At 44.4% G+C, this 14,908-nt stretch overlaps 1 protein-coding gene across 4 annotated transcripts in view; it reads right to left on the reverse strand.

Annotated features, from left to right (window-relative positions):
• The window catches only part of PRKCD (protein kinase C delta), a 450,985-nt gene extending 444,278 nt beyond the window's left edge, over positions 1–6,707 (reverse strand). For 2 of the 4 annotated variants that reach the window (XM_086939182.1, XM_086939181.1), the window contains exon 1: positions 6,228–6,619. The gene's annotated coding sequence lies outside the window, so the exon portion shown is untranslated. Of the gene's footprint in view, positions 1–6,227 lie in introns of all 4 variants that reach the window. The other 2 variants (XM_086939184.1, XM_086939183.1) reach the window with 2 other exon arrangements.
• Between the last annotated feature and the right edge of the window lie 8,201 nt (positions 6,708–14,908).

The raw sequence follows: 14,908 nt of genomic DNA on the forward strand, positions 1-14,908 counted from the left end.
CTTGGTGAGTAAATTGGTGTGGGGGGGCTTCAGATTTCCCAACAATCCCGCTGGCACAATGTTAAATACATTATGCAACAGGCAAGGTGCACAGGAGGGGCTCAAATGGCAGTGGAAAGGGAGAGGAATGTGGATTGGTAGGGGTCCTAAGTGAGAGAAAACACATTAGTTTGTGATATAACTAACATTTTTTAAGTCTTCCCAGGGGAGAGAGAAGAGAGGGAGAGCGGGAGAGAGAGAGAAAATTCCTAGTGAAATCCGACTCCTCACCATCTCTGACTGAAAGAACATGTACCCAACTATTTTTTACAAAATACATTTATTAGGGGGGTGTAACACCCCAACTCCCTCCTCCTTTAAGCTACACCCCTGCCTATCTAGAAATGCTCCCCATCCATACAGATAAGACCAATGGGCACAGGCCACATGAAGGCTCAGCTAATTTTTAGTTCGAGAGTCCAAAAAGACCTTGAGCTGAGCTAGAGCCAGACATCTGGCTCGACCTTCGAAGGCTCATCCACTTGTAGCAAGATGGAGGGGTTCCCACCTGTAGAAATATGGTAAAGGACATTTTATGCAGATGTTTATCCTTGCTGGGTTGATATGCTAAATACCATGGGCTGGGCAATAGAACCTTGAGTTAGCAATAACTAGATGTTGTGGGAAAAATAGAAACTTCACAGAATGCAGCCGTTTTAGCATTCTAGTGTGGCAGTACGAAGAACGGCGCAGTCTGCCTTTGATTTCCATATTTCAGAATGGAACCATTACTCTTCCTTTCCCTGTGCACCTCACAGCTCCAGAGTCAGCAAAGCCAGGCCACAAAGAATAGGCTGCCACTGGTGTTTTGACTGGCTGCTCAGCAGTCAATTACAATGGTTCGAGTACAGAAGTCTTTGTCAATTGGTTAAAGGGTGGTCGCTAGCTTTTTCAGCAATTATGATTGAACTGCCATTTGATCACTCAGAATTCTTCTTTTTATTTCGATGATTCTGGATGCTGATTGAGTAGCCAATCCGAGTACTAAATTAGTCCCACCTTTGTAGACTCTCTTGCGATCAAAGATGATTTGCATCACCTGTATACAGTGGTGGCTGGCATGGATCGGGTGGTGGAGAGGGTGGCGGGGTAGGGGAAGGGGAATGTACGTTTTTTTTTTAAACTTAGTTTATCGCTGCGTCTCTCTGTCTCTCCTCCTTGTCAGACCTGGGACGGAACAGGAAGCACCCAGGTTCCCCCGACCAATCACAACACTGCAATTCAGCTTTGTGATTGGCCTGAGCGCCGTGGTTCGGGGCTCAGGTGGGAACTGGGGTCCTGGGTATGTTTTCCACACAGGCTGTAATGCAGCCTGCATGTAAGTGCGCATGAATGTTTAGCCGGCCCGAGAACGGCTGGTCAAACATTCATGGGCACTTGGAGTGCACTTGGAGTGGGCAAACAACTCCTACCCAGCCCTACTCCAAGAGCAGAGCAGCCCCAGTCACAAATTCAGCAGGAACAAATAAAATTATACTAACAGAGTTATCATTTTATTTTTCCTTCCATTACACTACGTTAAGCAGTGGGTCGACGCTCCTCCGCCTTACATGAAGAGCCGCCATTGCCTGTATAGGTGAAGCGGGAATAAAGCACCAGAAATTTCAAAGTAGTCCTGCCCGCAGCAAACTACTGGTTACTATTATCCTGAGATTTTATTGGATGGGGTTACAACACATGTTGGGTTTATACAGCAGCAGTCCAAATCAGAGAAACAAAACTAGCATGCAAGATCTCTGCAGTGATTTTGGCATAAATTGAGCTCCATCAGTGGTTAATTTGAACTTGATTTGGTCCCATTCCACTGCAAAGTGCTCCAAGGCAGAGTATCATTGGGTTACACTGTAAATAGCTGAAAGGAAACAATGAACACAGGCTCTTTTCTCTTTCAACAAACTTCCGTATGAAATATCAATATCGTTCAGAACAATGTGTATCCCTCTATTTAACAAAACTCTGTGGAAGAACATAATCGTCCGGATCAATGAATGGAGTTTTCACCGCAGAAATCTAGTTAGACTGTTGCAATTCCAGGAAAAAGCAAAAGGTGGTGGTGTGTTTTCTGTCGACGGTGGGGGAGTATTAGGTAGCACTCAGTGATTTCTATGAATTGTCTGAGTATCAGGGGGCGTAGCTTCAGGGGGGGGGGGGTGTTTGGGGTGTTGCACTCCTAATGTATTTTATGAAAAATAACTGGGTACAGGTGCTTTTAGTTGGGGGTGGTGAGGAGTCTTTTGGATTTCAGCAGGAATTTTTACACACACACACAGACTATTTCACAAAATAATATGTTTTATCTCACTTAGTACCCCTACCAATCCGCGTTCCTCTCCCTTTCCACTGCCCCTTAAGCCTCTCTTGCGCACCCTGCTTGTTGCATCATGTATTTTATCATTATATGCCAGCATGATTGTTGGGAAATGTTAAGCTCCCCCTCCCCCCCCAATCTTACTGGCCAAGCTCATCCCAGCTGAGAATAACGACGCCTGTCAAGTTATTTAAATGTAACATAGCAGTGCAGTTCCAGCTAAAGCGGCCACTCTCATACACGGAGTGGAAAAAATTCCTGGACAAGAAGTGCTGTAAATACTCTTCTGCAAGGTTCCTGCCTCCATGCAGTCAGGATGTCTTCCCAGTGCACATTACACCGAGTGCCGATGAGAAGAGAATTTGCTTAAGCTATGTGCATTGTATTTAGAGCTTTCCATCGCCGGCCCACTTATTTGCAGAAATAAATTGCTGTTCCCTTCCGTCCGGGAAGCTTATATCTTCTGATCAGAGACGTTTTAAGGCATGAGCAAAGTGGGCTCTGGCCCAGGGCTCCAGCCTTCCAGCCCTGTCTCCCCACCCCCCACGGAGCCAGCTCTGTAATGCAGAGTGGCTGGCCCTGATGACCTTTAATAATTTTAAATACCGTTTTGCTCTAATGTATTTTTAATGTGATTTATGTGTGAGAGTCTATTGCAGACATGTTGCAGAGAAGTGTGTTAACGTTTCATGCAACATCCATAAAAAAGTTTCTTTTAGATCAAAAAGGGACCTCACATATGAGAAATGGGAGGGGTGGTCACAGATTATTTGCAGTCATTTTAGTGAGCTGCTACTGTATTACAATATTGAAAACTCACGCCACTATCGCTGAATATTAGATGCAAACATATGTTGATTTTGGACAAGTGTGCCTGCGCACTGTCAGTGACCTGACCAAAGAGGATGTGAAAGAGTTTAAACTGGATCATAAATTCCAAGCCATTCCGAACAGAGACCCCCAAATAAGTTGGGCCCACAAAATCCTCAAAAGGCCCCTGCTTCTGATGCAGGTCTATTGGTTGCCCCCAGACTCATTGCCCTTGTGCGCCGTGTCAGAGCTTTCTCTGTTGCAGGGGCAGGACCTGCTGGAATTCCCACCCTTGCATCTTCATCCTATAAAGAGCTTGTTGCCTTTTCACACAGCTCTAAAACTTGGCTCATCTCCAGCTAGTCCCTTGACCCCACTCTAGTCGTCCTTACTATTGTCAGGACACCACTTCTCCAAAAGTGTGCTCTACATGTCTTTTTTATATTTAATGGATCTTGAATCTCAGTTAACACACATCTAAACGTGGGTGCAGCGGTCTTAATGTCAAATGTAGTAGGTGGTGCAGGCTCACCAAGGACACTTGACCTTGCAAGTAACCCCTTACACTATTTCTTTACCAAGTGCAGTTTCAAAGACCATTTTTTTGTATCTCAATTCTTTATTAAACAATTTTCAAAATTACAGAAACACTGAACAACATTCAAATGTCTTCATACTGTTTTGTGAGCTAGAAGATAACTTGGGAACTTTGATGGATATTTTCAATTGCACACCTGAGTGCTAAATATAGGTTCATGGCCTTAGCTATGAACCTGGCCCCCTGAGGCAGTTTTGTACATTGAGTGGTGATGTTGATCCCCCAGCGTGGATTCGCGGATTGGAATTCTACTCACTAGCTTGGTACTTGGTAAGAAGTCATCGTGGATTGGCTCAGCCCCCAAGGGTACTGTCCTATCCCGTGCCCCCAACTCAACATCCACGTGAAACTAAGTGTAACGTTGGATCCCCTCTTTCCTTTTAACCTGCAACAGATGTGTTTTCATATTGAAAATGATATTTACCACGCACAAATTTACTTAAGTGATCAACAGAAACCCGTGTTACTGTTTGCGACGTCACAGTCAGTTTCATCATTGACACAAGTGGAAGGTATTCTATGCCTATTGTGTGATTAAATGCAGACTGTATAACAAAATTTGTGTTGGAAAATGGCTCTATGGGGAGCCGACAGTAATCACAAAAGAAATCAGCCCCATGCGGTCTACAACTCTAACCCATGCACCATTATTTGACCCAAGGAAACCAACCTACTCAATACTAACGGTTCATTGAGTGAGCTGCACCTATATACAATGTACTATGATAGTGCATAGCTAGCAAAGAGCGCACAGGTAAGAGATTACATCAAAAGATCTGTGGCAGAATATGGTTATTTACAAAAGGTACTGGAGAATCAATATCACAATCGTCCTAAAGCCATGTCAAATGGTACCCCAAAAATGTCTGCTTTTCACCATATAAGTTATGTAGTTCCCTGATCCCACTTATTGTGCCTGGTAGCGCTGCTAGGATAGCTATACAGATGCATCAGACATTACTAAACTCAGAACAGATCTTTTCTTTTTGCAGACATCAGCAAATTTTAAAGATACTGTATCGAAATAATAAAACACACAATCAATGCTCTACAAAACGCTGTATCCAACTTTCTCCAACCGAGACATCAATCCCAACTATCGAGGGAATAAAAACAGTATTGATTAACACCATTAGTCACACAATAGTATCAGATAATAACTAGTACTGAATGAAAGCATCAAGCTAACCGCATAACTGAACCTCAACAGCCCAGGATGCAGGTTACACAGCTGATTTGTACTATCATACGCGTTTACCAATGGTACCACACACCGAGCAGTGAACGGAAGTCCACTTCTAACTGTAAGCACATAGAGGGGAGGAAGACGGATGATAGCTGTGCGTGCCAGCGTGCCTTCTTTGCCACATAATGCACAGTGATGCGGGTCCTGGAAGGAAGTGCCCCCCATCATGCGATCTTTCTTGACAGCCGCGGGGCCCTCTGGGGCAGTGCACTCATCCGTATTTGCATAGGGGGCGCCCCTTTACAGGAGCAAAAGAAACACCGAGGGCACAGGTTGGTTGTTTATGACTTCTGACCTCTAGATCACGAGTTAATTAAGTAATCATACACCCTGCCAGGCTGTCGACATACAGAGTTTGCACGAAAAGTTGTATAACGGAAATTCTCCCTTTTAGAGAGTCTTGGGGAGCGGGTAATACAAGTGAAACGGACACGTCTTACATAGGTCACCACTTTATAATCAGTATTATTAAATAAAAGGGCACAGGCTGCACAATCAAAGTGTGTCAGTGAATGAATGTGAGCAGGTCGGCCCGTATCTTGATGCCAGGGTCCTGGCGTACAGCCACTTTATTCTGCATGCACTTTACGTGTTACTATGGTCGTGAAGCGGTAACATCAAAGAAACATCCCTTACCATTTAGCACACGGGGAGAAGGGGGCGTGGAAGATTAACTGGGGAGCAAACGATAGCCCAAGAGCGAAAGTAAGATTTAATGTTGGTGACCTTGTCAATAGAAGTGAAGCGGCTCTCCTTCTTACTTTTAGATCCTCTTTTGTGGAGAAAGAAAACCTCCCAATGAGGCTGAAAAGCTGGAGGCGGATGTGCACTGCTGGCGCTACAACCAGAAGCGCTTCGATGTCACACTACAAAAAACAAGAGGCATTTCTTTCGCTTCTTGGAAAATGAGGAGTAACATCTGTGGAAGTAGAGGACGTTTTTCTGCTTTTCTACTTTTAAAGGCAGGCAGACCATGTGAGAAGAAGAAAGACGTCCGGTCCCGGAGCGGACCCGTGTGCCGCGAAGGACAGTTTGTACAGCCCGCACTCCCGGCACAGCCGCGAGCATATAGTGCAGCAGGCACACGCACAGCACAGCCACATCTCTGCCCATCCGTCCCCTCCACCAAAGTTGGGGAGCAGAAAAAAAGCCTCTGCCCTCTCGGAATGACCCTTCCCCCCTTCTAACAGCTCCCCCGGAAGCCCCATCTCCCAGGCGCGCCTTACCTGCCGGCAGTTTTCACAGGTGGGTCCGTAGAGCCGAGCTCTGGATTTCCGTCTCTCCTCTGCCCCCTCTTTGCAGGTTCTGGGTACTCCGCTCACTTCCTCATACCAGTAAGGACCAGGCGCGCATGCGCCCGGCTCTGTTTTGGCCTCTTCCCCTTCCCTCTTTCCGCATACATTTCAAAAGTTGAAAGGGGTCTTAGTTCCTAGACGCCCAAGCGACGTATGGGAGGAGCGCGATACACCGCAAAACAACTTTGGCGACTGTAAACATCTTTTTAAAAGTTCGCCTCCATCGCTCTCAGTGTTTTGACGACACTAGGACACCACAAGACAGAATTCTGCGCATTCAATGTACTGTATGTTTGCTCCCGACTGCCCAGAAACCGTACGTCGTACAGGTCTCTCTACAGGGCGTTTTTTTGCAACAAGACACGCCCAGGGCTAGAGGAGGGCGAGGCGAGCCACTGAAAGCTCGAGCCTGGAGCCTGGCTCTGGCTCAGCTTGTGGTCTTGTTAGATCCTCGGGCCCGTAACGAGCCGAGCTTTCATGTGGCTTCAGCCTGCCTCTCTCCCGGATGTGCCCTTACATCCAGGGCTTGCGACTTTGAACCTGGGGAATCCGGTTCGACTCGAGGTTCAGCATCCATCCAGTGATTCTGCGCAAATTACTTAATCCCCCCATCTTTGTAAACAATAAATGGTACGTACCCTTGTGTGATGTATCCATGAGCTCTTTTAAAACACCCACAGGTCTCACCTCGCTCGCTATTTGTATTATAGAGATAAGCATAACAACAGCTGTTTGGTAATTCAATGTAGGTAAAAAATACAGATACCAGCCACCCAAGCCATTCTTATAGCTTTGGGGGCCTGGAATAGTCTGAAGTGTCACACTTGTAGAAGTGAGATGGTTAGTAGGTGTGTTTGTACTGTCCTTGGCAGCAATGCCGGGGGCAATTGGTGGAGCAAGCTGCAGAAGCCTCTTGACAAGGGCCCTGGCACATATTATTATTATGATTTTTTTACATATTAACCCCTTCGATGCTGATGACGAGCTCAGCTCGTCATCACCCACGGGTGGCGTGTGCTGATGACGAGCTGAGCTCGTCATGTATCGCGGTAATTTTAAAATTGCCGCACAGCGCGAAAATCGCCGCAGCAGCGATGCGGTTAAGCACTCGATTGGGGTAGATTGGAAACGAGTGGGGTGGATTGGAATACATTGGAGCGGAGTGGTGTAGACTAGAGTAGAGTCGGGTAGATGGAGTGGGGTAGACTGGAGTGGGTTAGATTGGGTGGATTATAGTAGGGTAGAATGGAATGGAGTGGGGTAGATTGGGGAGGAGTGGGGTAGATTGAAGTGGTGTGGATTGGGATGGGGTGAGGTAGATTGGGATAGAGTAGGGTAGATTGGAGTGGCATAGGTTGGAATGGAATAGATTGAGGCAGATTGGAGTGGCAGGTTGAATTGCGGTAGATTGGGGTCAAGTGGAATGGATTAGGGTGGAGTAGTGTAGATTGTAATGGGGTGGGATGGATTGTAGTGGAGTAGGGTAGATTGGAGCGAGGTAGATCAGAGTGGAGTGGGATATATTGGGGTAGATTTGAATAGAGAAGGGTCGACTGGGAAGGAGTAGAGTGAAGTAGAGTTCGGTAGATTCGACTGGAGTGAGGTAGATTGGAGCTGAGAGGAGTACAGTGGAGTGGGGTAGATTGGAGTGGGATAGATTGGGTGGAATGTGGTTGGGTAGATTGGAGTGAAGTGGAGTAGATTAGATTGGAGTGATATAGAAAGGAGGGGTAGTTTGGAGTGGGTGGATTGGGGTAGTTGGGGTGGAGTGGGGTAAACTGGAGTGGAGTTGGATAGAGTGGTGTGAAGTAGTCTGAGATGGGGTGGGGTAGACTGGGTTAGGGTGGGATAGATTAGAATAGAGTAGATTGGGGTAGAATGGAGTGAGGCGGATTGGATAGGGTAGACTGTAGTAGGGTAGTTTGGGGTAGGGTAGATTGGGGTGGAGTGGGTTAAATTGTACTGGAGTGAGGTAGATGTGGGTGGCATGTGGTAGATTGAAGTAAAGTGGAGTGGGTTGGATTGGGTAGATCTGAATGGAGCGTGGTGGATTGGAGTAGATTGGAGTGGGGTAGATTAGGTGGATTGGATTGGGGTGGGGTGAGTTGGGGTGGAGATGGATAGATTGGAGTGGGAGAGATAGATTGGGGAAGAGTGGAGTGGGATAGATTGGAGTGTAGTGGGGTAGATTAGGGAGGAGAGGAGTGGGGTAGATTGGGTGGATTAGAGTTGGGTAGATTGAAGTGGAGTGGAGTAGATTGGAGTGGGGGAGACTGGAATGAAGTAGATTGCAGAGGGATGCTTGGAGTGGGGTAGATTGGAGTGGAGTTGGTTGTATTGGAGTGGAGTAGATTAGAGATGAGTGGAGTGGAGTAGATTGGAGTTGAGTGTAGTGGGGTAGATCAGAGTGGAGTGGGGTAGTTTGGGCAGATTGGAGTAGGATGGATAGAAATTGAGTGGGGTACATTGGAGTGGGGGAGATTGGGGTAGATTAAACAGGAATGATTGGAGTGGGGTAGTTTGGAGTGTGGTAGAGTCGGGTGGGGTAAAGTGGTATGGGGTACATTGCATTGGGGTGGAGTGGGGGAGATTGAGGTAAAGTGGGGTAGACTGGAGTGGAGGGGAATAGATAGGGGTAGATTGGGATGGGGCAGATTGGGGAGAGGTAGATTGGAATAGGGTAGATGGGGTGGAGTAGATTAGAGGGGTGGATTGGAGTAGAGTGGCCTAGATTGGAGTGGAGTGGTGTGGATTTGGGTAGAGTGGTGTGTGTGGTAGAGGGGAGTAGGGTATATTAGAGTGGAGTAGATTGGGTGAATTGGAGTGTGGTAGATTGGAGTGGAGTGGGGTCAATTGTAATGGGCAGATTGGAGTGGAGTGGGGTAGATTGGAGTGGGGTCGGGTAGATTACATTGGAGCGGATTAGACTGGGGTACATTGGAGTGGGGTGGATTGGAGTGGATGGGATAGACTGGGGAACATTGGAGCACAGTGGGGTAGATTTGAGATGAGTGCAGTAGATTGTGTGGAGTGGAGTAAACTGGAATAATGCAAGATTGATTGGGTTAGATTGAGTGGAGTGGGGCAGATTGGAGTGGAGTTTGGTAGATTGAAGTGGAGTGAGGTAGGTTTAGGTAGATTGGAGTGGAGTGGGTAGATTGGAGTGGAGTAGGGTAGATTGAGTGGAGTGGGTAGATTGGAGTAGAGTAGATTGGGTAGATTATAGCAAAGTGGGTTGGGGTGAATTGGGGTACATTAGAGTAGAGGGATAGGTTGTAGGGGAGTGGGGTAGATTGGAAAGGGGAGAGTTAAGTGGTGTGGAGTGGGGAAGCATAGAGTGGAGGGGCATGGTGTGTCGTGGAGTGAGTGGCGTAAATTGGAGTGGCATGGAGTTCAGTGTCTTAGAGTGGAGGGGCGCAGAGTGGAGTGACATGTCGTAGAGTGGCGTGTCATAGATGGAGTGACGTGGCATAGAGTGGAAGGGCAGATAGTGGAGTGAAGTGACGTAAAGTGGAGTATGCTTGGTGTGGTAGTGCATTGCCATTACAGACAACACATTTTCAATTGAAATGACCATTACATGTGCACCAAAAGACGGTTTTACTGAAAACAAATGATAATGTGTGCAAAGATTGTATGACACTACAACGCGGGCTATTACCACGCGTGCCATTACAATGCTGTTTTTACAACGCAATTCTTTACAACGACTTGCGCTGTAAGCTCTGGATATTGGAATAGTTTAATTTTCTATTCCAACTCCAGCCCACGTTACAGTAGGGAAGGTGTTGGAATAGAAAATTAAACTATTCCCTATCCAACAGCGCCCTCCAGCGCAAGTCGTTGTAACGACTTGCATTGTAAAAGCAGCGTAGTAATGGCAGCGCGTGGTAATGCCCATGTTGTAAAGGCTGCTCACTGTGTGCAAATGTCATCACTTGGTGTATTTATGTGTTTTGATCGTATTCAAATATATGTTTCTACCACTCTTCAGAATTACAACAAAATGTGCTTTATTTGTAATATTAGATATATCCAGAAACATCAGGACAGTTCTTTTTTATTGTGTGCTAGAAGAAAACAACAACCCACAAACTCTCCTTTTGTATTGATACTCAGCAGGATAGTCACATAAATTCTCTCACTTTGAAGTCAGAGAGAGCAAAATAAACACAAATCTTCATGGAAGAAAGAGGCTGACATTTGACCTCTGTCTTTGAATGCCCAGCAAATGTGACAAGATTAACCACATCCGTGCAGTACGATTTACCGCACAGTGCTGAGCCCTAATTAAAACAGGCGTGGTCATGACGGAACGGTTCCGTCATGAGCACGGCTCAACCGATGCTCATGACGGAACCGTTCCGTCATGAGCATCGAAGGGGTTAAAACAAGATTTAGATTTAAAGGCCTTTTTATAGAAAGCAAGTTTGTGGAAGAATACAGTAAACAAGCTTTGTGCAACGGGAGGGACGAACTCAAGCTATACAGCCTAAAGCAAATAAACCAGCAAATAGAACGCCAGAAAATGTGAGTTACAAACCACAAGGTCAATGGTAAGCAATGGGTGGAATGAATTCCTTGGTCTTCTTTCTGAATGTCCTCGAGATGTCTTTAGAAAACCAGACAGCTGCGCTGTCTGGTAGGCTGCAACCTAATAACTGTAGAAAAATGCACAAACAGGTATAAACAAGGCTTTAATATAAGGCAGGACAAATAGATATCGATTTACTATCTGATTTCTACAACGTGAAACCAGAAAAGCTATATAAATCACAGCTTTCCGGCTTAAATTGTTTATCTTAGACAAGTATTTTATTTCATAAAAACTATTTTTCTTCATTATTGAGTATGAAAGCACTTTCAAACTTGTGAGTTCAGAATACCACTTATCGAAAAACCTATGTATTCGATTTAAAAGACTATAATATTGCTGTATAATAATCTGGGCCATATAGAGGGATTACATGACAATTGTCTTGTCTCGTATTCAGTAATAGTTCATTTTTAAAAACGATCACTTTTAAATTCAGTGCTATAATGTGACTTATTAAGGGCAAAGCTTCCACACTTTAACGAAATACACTTTTATGCCTTTTGAAGAGACTTTTTCATATTTTAGTTGTTGTGTTTCGTTTGAATTACAAAGCAAACATTTTCAGGGCAAGGCTTGTGCACAAGTTCTAAGATCCGAGCCAGACCCCACATTTCTGTCTGGCTCTCCCTGTTTATTTGTTGGCTCGCCCACCTCTACCCAGGGCTCGACTTGTCATATGGGACACAAGGAGACCCACCAATAATCTGAGAAGCAGGGGCTTCTTTGGGGTTCAGCGGATGCAGTTAGTAGCCAAGTATGTGGGAACTCACCATTGCTGGAAAATGAAACGAAAATAAATAAGGGATCCCATAAATTGGGGAGCAAGGGATGCCAGACGAAAGGAGACAGGGTCATGAGTTGGTGGTGTAATTAGCAGCAGCTTAACAAGCACCTTAGACATTTATATTTTATTAAAACTCTGACACAGAGAATTGGCAACAAGGAAAAATATGATAATATATTACAATCCTTGTAATGTGCCATGTGAGTTATTATCTAGAATGAAGGAGCGGAATGCAAACTGCAAGTCATGATTTTATAACTGTTTATTTTCTTTTGTGTAATCATCAACACTGTTTCTGTATTTTCTTCGGTGTAATAACAAACATTTATTAGTAGGTGTGATATAAATGGTTACTAGTGTAATCACTCATATAGACAAACAATTATCATTCTCGCTCTGCATACAAATCTCTTATTACATACAGAACTTGGAAAATCAAAACCTGCCTCCAAATTATCGATGATAAGTGATACGCTGAGTATCTTTGTTTTCTAGTTGGCAATGGCATAAAGGTGTTAAGCTGGAGTTAGTTCCCAGTCACAATGAGAGACAATGGTTCTTTGCGTGAGGCTTATGGATTGGGCCCAGCTGGAACTGATATTAAGAGACCTTTCTCACCCACTTGAGGTTACTAGTCTGAACACCAAGGAGGCAAAGGACCTGATTTTGATTTTGGTGGAATTTGTCCAACTGTCGCTTTTCCGTCAGATTCACAATCCGCCTGGTAGGCGGTCCACCTGCTCTATTTAGATGCTTGCGAGTCAATGGGTAAATGACGGTCAAAGTGCTGCCGTCTACGCCATATTTTTTCACCCGAGTTGAGGGCAGCATAGGCTAAAGCGGCTGTGGGATGGAGTACAGTCAGTTTCTCAGCCGGTCCAATCATGATGTGCCTTCCCATCGACGTAACTGTGGTAGGCAAACCTCTACACCTGAGTTGATGGATTGGAACAGATATAAGCCCGAAACGTACCTTCTTTCTGCTTCACACTTCCTTTTCCGTCATGGAGCCGATCGTACAAGCTTTGCTGCTGCTACTTGATCACGAAGCAAATCAACCCAGTCATCGCCAGAATTGAAGGTAGCTTCTATTTTTACTTGTTACCTTTTGACTTGTATGTTTACATTTGATCTGGACTCGTTCATGTTGAAATCTCTCTTACAAGCAGTTACAAACCAATGAGTAATGCATGTGTTTGTAATGTTGTCATTTAAGAAATTAAAAAAAACACACCTGTATAATTTTATTGTAATTTTACATATGGTGCAAGTTGCCTTCATGATAATGGACACTTACACAAAAATGGACATCAATCAAAAAATAAGCAAGCGGGTGTGTTAACTTAATTTTTCTGAACTACAGCATCAGAAACATATACATCACACATTATTGGGATAATTGAAATGTAATCAGGGGCGACATGTATTAACATTTGAAATTGCGAGTTCCTATTTGCAATTCCATGTGAATCCCAATTAGGAAAACGCAATTCCAAATGTACGAAACTCAATTAAGTTTCATTTGCGATTCCTAGTGGATCACAAATGACCTTCTTCATTAATATTCATGAGGTAGGTCGCAATTTTTGTGACGCATAGTTAATCTAAAAAAACACAGGGATGGTGGCCTGCAGGGGACAGTAGACCGCCATATCTACGTTTGCTTTTAAATAAAACAAAGGTTTATTTTGAAATGCCACCCGTTTTCCTTGAAGGAAAATTGGTTGAGGTTAAAAAAATAAGAATGAAAAGTCTTCTTTTCATTTTTTAAGATTAGGCAGTAGTCTGTGGGACCACTGCCTGCTCTTAAAAAAGTTTTTGCATGTTTTCAGAAAGGGGAAAGGTCTCTGGGTACCCCTTTCTGGTTTGAGAATACATTAGCACCAAATTGAAATTAGTGATAAAAAGCGAATGCTTTGCGACCGCATTTTGGTTGCAAAATATTCGTACATGCCCTAGCCAGCCACTATTAGGAAGGGGCACCCTTAACATGCCTCTTTCTCATACTGACTCCCTAACCCATTTTGCTATTCGGTAATAGCTTAACGAATCACATAATTGGGTTTAGTAAGTAGGAAAATGCCTTTTTGTTGTCTCAATCGATCTAATTCTGTGAATTGTGCCATTTGAAACCAAAAAAAAGCTATGTACATGTGGCCCCAAGTGTAGAAATTTCAACTGACAAGGTGAAATGTATGTTTCAAAATTATTGAAAAATCAATGTTAGTTCAAAACTTTAATCAATGAATATATTTATTAATTTAAAATTTCCCCTTGTCTAGTGCATTTCCTGAATTTTATTAAGTGTTATTTGTGTGATTATTATTTTAAGGGGCAATGCATATGTGTTTATTTATATCACTTATAAAGTACAAATAAACACATCTGTATTAACACTTTAAAAACAAAAACGAAAAATCCATTTGTTGGTGTAAGTATCCATCACAAATCCAAACTATTTTTTAAAACGACAATCACAGTGAATGAAACTATTCTTGCAGAGTCAAAATTGTTTGAAGTCCAGTGCCTAAAATTCAACTTGCATCAGAAAGATAAATGTATCCAGAAAATAGTCCACAGAGTGAATGGTAGTCACACACATTGAGGACATTAGGTTCTGTATCTCTTGCTTGTGGTGGAGATGTTGCCAACCCCTCCTGGTACTCTGCCAGAATGCCCCTCCTGAAGGGAGGCGGTGGATCCACACCTGCAGGGACCGATATGGGTGCAGCAGTTTCCTTTTGTGGTAGTGCCTTCCTTCCTGAGGCTGACCCAGATGTAGTTGGGCCAGATGTAGTTTGACCCAGATGTAGTTAGATGTTGTTGTAAAAGTCCTGCACTAATGGGTGAAAATATAATGCAGCACCCTAGCCAGGGAGCCAAAATTGAAGTTCAGATACCAGGCCCATCATGTCTTGGGACTGATGAAGGGATCCAAGAGTTGGCTGATGGTAGCCTAGGTGATAGTTAACCGAGTGGCCTCACTTTGATGCTCAAAAGATTCCCTCCCATGACCTTTATCCCCATTACCCTCTGCCCTTGACCCAGTGTGCCTCATCCCATTGGTTCTTGACTGAACTGGAGGCCCTGGTTGTGGTGGACTGGAGGGGGGCACAAGATTGGCGTTATGTTGGTTTGGACACAGGAAGTGGAGGTATTCATAGGTTGAGGAGTGGTAACAGCTGGGGTGGGATGAGTAGGTGTGGGCATAGTGAAACTCCATGTAGCTGT

This window comes from Lissotriton vulgaris, chromosome 9, assembly GCF_964263255.1.
Source record: "Lissotriton vulgaris chromosome 9, aLisVul1.2, whole genome shotgun sequence".
Classification (NCBI taxonomy): domain Eukaryota; kingdom Metazoa; phylum Chordata; class Amphibia; order Caudata; family Salamandridae; genus Lissotriton; species Lissotriton vulgaris.